The sequence below is a fragment of the Phyllostomus discolor genome, chromosome 6, assembly GCF_004126475.2.
Source record: "Phyllostomus discolor isolate MPI-MPIP mPhyDis1 chromosome 6, mPhyDis1.pri.v3, whole genome shotgun sequence".
Classification (NCBI taxonomy): domain Eukaryota; kingdom Metazoa; phylum Chordata; class Mammalia; order Chiroptera; family Phyllostomidae; genus Phyllostomus; species Phyllostomus discolor.
This window is the reverse complement of record NC_040908.2, coordinates 60,398,334-60,404,207: the sequence shown is the minus strand read 5'-3', so window position 1 is coordinate 60,404,207 and position 5,874 is coordinate 60,398,334. Positions and strand designations below refer to the sequence as shown.

The window sequence follows — 5,874 nt, the reverse complement described above, 5'->3', positions numbered from 1 at the left end:
TTATTGGAGCTCCCTTGTAGGTAACGAATTGCTTTTTACTTGCTGCTTTTAAGATTTTTTTCTTTGTCTTTAACTGTGTCTTGATGTGAGCTTCTTTGGGTTCATCTTGTTTTGGACTCTCTGCTTTCTGGACTTGTATGTCTATTTCTTTTACCAGGAAAATAGAGAAGTTTTCTGTCATTATTTTTTCAAACAGTGTTTTTTTCCTCTTTTTTTCTCAGAATTGTCCATGTTAGTCCATCACAATTTTACCCTCATGAAGGCAAAATAAAAAATGATCAACACAAGATTTTTTTTTCAGCAGGATAATGGCAGTACTTCCATAAAATGAAGCACTGTAATCAAGCAGGTTTTTAATTTCTTGCCCTCTCTCTTCTCTTTCCAGCACCCCCTTGATGTGATTATTGGGACACTTGAGGTTGTCCTAGAGGCTCCTTACACTGTCTTCATTTTTTCTTTTTATTCTTTTTTCTTTTTGCTGCTTTTATTGGGTGCTTTTGCTTCCTTATATTCCAAATCACTGATTTGATTCTTGGCTTTACCTGTTCTACTGTTGATTCACTGTAAATTGTTCTTTATTTCAGTTAGTATGTTCCTCACTTCTTATTGGGTCTTTTTCATGGTTTCCATGTCTTTTTTTATGCTGTTGAGGTTTTCTCTAAGTTCCTTGAATATCCTTATAATCATTGTTTTGAACTCTGTATCTGTTAGTTTGGCTTGCCTCCACTTCATTTAGTTCTTTGTCTTGTTCTTTCACTTGGGACCTGTTTCTTTGTATCCTCATTTTGACTTCTTCCCTGTGTTTGTTTCTATATATTAGGTAGCACTATTACTACTACTATCTCCTGGGCTTGGTAGAGTGGCCTGATATAGTAGGTGTCTGGTAGGGTCCAGTGGCACAGCCTCCCTGTTCACCAGAGCTGGGCACTACAGTTGTGTTTCCACCCCCACCCCTTCATGGGTTGTGTGAATGCTCCTGTTGTAGTTAAGATTAGATTTCTGTCAGCTCATCAATGGAAGGAATTTGCCCCCAGACAGGCTGGCTGTGAGGACTAGCTGGGACAATGTTGGAGGATCACCCCCAACCCACAGAGCAGAACTTACTTCAACAAGTTTCAACAGGTTTCTGGTGTCTGATGAGTCTATCCCTTGAATGTATTGCTTGTGGAGGTGGTGGGGTGGTGTTTTGACATTGTCTCAAGTTATCCTCTGGGTGTGCTGGCTCTGGAACCACCTGGGAAGTTTAAGCCAAGGTCAGCTGCCACCTGCGATCTGTCCTGGGCCTCCTGGCGTGAGCTACAAAGTGATCTGCAGATGGCTGCTGCTTGTGCTATGCTTGGAGGTGCCTAGGAGAAGCTAACTTTTAAACCAGGCCCACTAATGTCAGGCTTGGGCCATTTAGCAAGAGGTATAGGGCATGCTGAGGCCAAATACTGCTCATTTGAGAGATTTTAGGAAATTCTGAAGCATGAGCCAAGACAGGCTATTCTATGGAAAGACCACTGGAAACAGCTTGGATGGGCCTGAAAGTTGGGTGGGGTTGGGTGTCAGGGAATCACCAGGGTGGGGTGAAAGGGTTAGCCAGGTTGATATAGACTTAGATATTGTGCCTACTTGCTAGCTCTGTGGAGTGAAGGCTCAGAAAAGGAACAAAGGCCTCTGTCAGCAGTTCTGCCTCTCCAACTCTCACCCTGATGCCAGAGAATTCAGTTCCTCCCCACAGGTGGTGCCTTTTGAGCTGCTGCCTCAGTCACCACTGGTGCTCAGAGGGTGTGAGTCCCAGTTAGCCTGTGTGCAAAGACCCTTTAAGAGGAATGCCTGGGATTCCAGAAGGCCCACCATCTTACTTAGCCACAATATTTGTTGATTTTTACAGCCAGAGTTATAGGGTCTTCTCTTCCTGGCACTGGAACTCTGGGCTGGGGGGCCTGGTGTGGGACCGGGACCCCTAGCTCTTTAGAGGGGCCTTCACAGAGGAGATTCCTCTCTCCATTTTTATCTAACACACATGGGTGTGGGACCAGCCTGTCCTGTGTCTCTGCACCTCCTACCAGTCTCTATGTGGCTTCTTTACATCCTTAATTATAGGACCTCCATTCAGTTAGATTTCAGGAAGTTCTGAATAATGTTTTTTTCTGTAGTTTAGTTGTGACTTTGATTTGGTTGTGGGAGAATGTGAGTACTGCATTTACCTGTGCCTTCATCTTGACCCAGAGAAATTCACTTTTATTCTGACTTGTGTTTGGTGTATGAATCTTTAATATACTTTGGATATGATCAAGGACAAAGCCAAGCTTGTTCACCACTTTTTGTCCTCTTGATATGTCCATCAGAATCAGAATGCTGGGCCAATATGATTGCAGACTTATTATAAAGATAAACTCTGATTGTCTTTGTTAGAAAGAATTGTATACTGTTAATTCATGTTTCCCTAGAAGGAGAAATCAGTCCACTTTCCTCCCTGCAGGGCAGGGGTGGTGCTGGAGTGACATTTCTGTCTCTCCCTGTAAGCTCTTTACTTAGTCTTTCAACCAGGAAGAAGAATCACTTGTTTGATTGGTGATATTGGTGAGAGATTAACTTCTGTTGGATCTCATTACCTAGGGGAGAAGGCTAAGACATATCAAAGATAGTGCTTGCCCATCATTCTTGGAATCTCCATTTTGCTGATTAGGCTTGTGGATGGGCTTTCCCTGTACCTCAGAATTTTATAATGAGGTTGGTGGTTTGATTCCTTTCTTGTCATTAGTTGTTTGTGTTTATGCCTTTGCCCTACTGTAATGGGGAGGAGGAATTGGTCTTCCCACTGTGTCCACTCTCTAGGTGCTGTCCCATGGCTGCCTGGGCCTCACCACTGTTGAGACCTTTGTAGGACTGACCTGCAGCAGCTTCTAAGCCATGCTGATCATCAGAATCACCTGGAACATCTGTTAGAAATACATATCCTTGTACCAACTCCAAAGCTAAAGAATCAGCTTTTCACAAAGCAGGGAACAGGAGTTTGTATTTTGAACAAGTCTGGCAAATGACTGTGATGACCAGCTATGTTTGTAAAGGATCTTTTGACACTTTCCCCAATATCCTCCTCCACAAACTTCTTTTCCTTGTCACATTCTTATTTTTTGGCAAAGTTGATTTTTATAGATTTTAATTGCATTTTATTGTTTATGCTATTACAGCTGTCCCCACTTTTTCCCCCTTTGCCTGCCTCTACCCAGCTCCCACCTTCAGGCAATCTCCCACCATTGTCCATGTCCATGGGTTATGCATGTGTGCTTCTTGTCACATTGTTTATGATTGCTATTTAGTAACTAATCAGTGATTGACTTTTGTGGAGAATATTAATTTGATACATGATTGATCCAAAAAGGGTATTTGTATGTGCTAACAAAGAGCTTAGCATCAATGCTAGAATTAAAAAAAAAAGAGGATGCCTTTCCAGGCTCTGTGTCGGCCTGTGGGGCAGTATGGAGTGGTGGTGGTACTGGGGAGCTCTGTAAGCACTGCTCAAAGCACACCTTGCAGGTCAGGCCTCCTGCAGAACTCATATAGGCCCTTTGAGCATATTTCAGACTGACAGTCTTTTCTGCCCATACTTCTGGACTTGGAATGAGAGAGTAGATAAAATGTAAATTCTACACATTTGGGAATGAGCAGTTCCTTCTTTTGAATAGATTGGCATGGAGAAGATACAGGTGACAGGCCAGGGGCTGGTGACAGTCATAAATTATCAGATCTTAAAATTCACATCCTAACAGGACTATTTTAAAGAAGGTTGGGTGCATAATGTCTTATTTTTCATCTTAAACATTCATGTTTGATGAAAATGATTCCTCATGTAAATTCATTTATTGTAATTCAATCCTTCCTAAACTCCCTTGATATAGAGTTACAGAATGTTATTTTTCTTTTCCCTCTTGAGAAAGGTGCTAAAAATGCAATACTGCCTTATGGTATATGAATTCATCCAAAATTCTTGCAACAAATTCTCCTGCCTTTTAGAAGCTCTGCCCTTCTATAACTTGTTTTTTTGCCTGCCTAGCAAATTATTGTCACATATATATGTATATTCAATTATATATATTATTAGATTCAATCAAAAGTATCCAACTGATCAATTTACTACTCCTCCTTTCCTGAGCAATCTGTCTTTCACTACTTTGATGCTTTCAGTGATTTTTTTCCTCCCCATGGGATGAATGCACCTTCAGAGTGACCATCCAGGTCTGCGCATGGTCCTTCCAATCCAAAATTATGGCACTGACAGGGGTACCAAGGGATGACTGATGTAAGAACTGGTCACTGAACCTCCTGATATTGACCTCAAAATTATAGAGGCATACCGTTTATCTTTCCCTGAGAATACTAAGCTAAAATTAACAATGACATCCTAGTTAGTATGAGTCTAGTGAATATTTAGTTTATAGACTGAGGGTTAGGTAAATGTCTGCTAGGCATGCAGAGAGAGTGAAAGAGAGGACTTCCTTTGCTTTGCTGCAGTTGAAAAAGCAGATGGATTCAATCTGCATGCTAAGAGATTCACTCTGTTCCTCTTGCATGATCAATGTGATTCAGTGCTCTACTTTGTAGATGGTTTATGCCAGGCAAATGAAGCTCCTCAGCCTTGGGTCTATTGAGTCAGTAGTTACTTTGGGACAGCAAGTGAGGAATTCAGCTTCAGGAAGCAAGGATAGCAGAAGGCTCCATGTTCATCCTGAGTTACCTCTACAATCTGATTTGGGACAAACAAAAAAATGCTTTGGTGTCCTCTGATCCTAACCTTAGAAATTCGTTTTTTTTTTAAAGATAATATGCTAGACTTCTAGGAATCCTATGTTAAAATAAAAAGTGTCTGCCCTCCCTAGGTGTCAAGTTATTATTATTATTAGCCCAAACGAATGGAGCATAGTTAGTCACCAGATACTAACAGCACCCTGAGAGCTGTGCCAAAGGACTGAAGAGGTTAAGAGTGGGTAAGTGTAGGATGGCCAGGTGCTCAGTCTCTCCTAGGACACTCCCCTCAGTCTTTTGGCACATTTGGCTATAAGTAGGCAGTGAGTAAACCATGTGAGTGTAGTTGCCTAGTGTTAAACCAGTTGGACAGATAATTAGAATGGAGTCCTGAAAGATCTAGGGTTTGAGCTGAACAATCCCCATTTACAAATACAGTAGTTCTCTGAGTTCTTAAGAACTCTGCTCTTCTCTAATGCAGTATAGGAAGGAAGTCCCTTGGGAAGGATTCCAACCCTTGCTATTTGGATTCATGTTTCCTCCAATGCAGCTTCACTCAGGGATTTTTAAATACACATTTGGATGTTATAGTAAAGTGGCATGTGACCACCTTTATAAATTTGATTTAAATTTAAAATTATTTATACCTATACTTTCTTTTATATCAAGTATACATATCTCTGGTGTTGCCCCTTAAATCATAATTATTTTTAAGTTAAAGGAATAATTTAGCCAGAGAGATGGACTCCAAGTACTGACAGCCTACAGGTATATGAAGAAAAATTTATTTGCCCAACTACATCACACATGGCCAGGAAGCGTTACTTTAGAAACTAATATACTTCTCCACTGTCTAGTTTCTTGTTTGTGGAAAGGGATGTGAGCCTTGCTCTTAGGCATGTAAGACAATGAGTGGGTGACTTTTCCATCTGTTCTTAACCCCAGATCCTATATCTAAAATCTTAGGTTAGGGTATGACTAACCATTTTGCTTAATGCCTTGTAATTTCATCCTTATAATCTGTGTGAACTACAATCAAGGATTTTATCTTCTTTCTACAATACAAGCCTCTATGTAGACAGGAGCAATGGGTCTATCCCAGGGAAGGAGGGAGGACACATTTAAAAAAAATCAATTCTATGA

General features: G+C 41.0%; 1 non-coding gene across 1 annotated transcript; it reads right to left on the bottom strand.

Annotated features, from left to right (window-relative positions):
* Positions 1–221: 221 nt before the first annotated feature.
* LOC114501146 lies at positions 222–353 on the bottom strand. The gene has a single exon (XR_003684910.1). It is a non-coding gene; the product is annotated as a small nucleolar RNA SNORA69 (small nucleolar RNA).
* Positions 354–5,874: the final 5,521 nt, after the last annotated feature.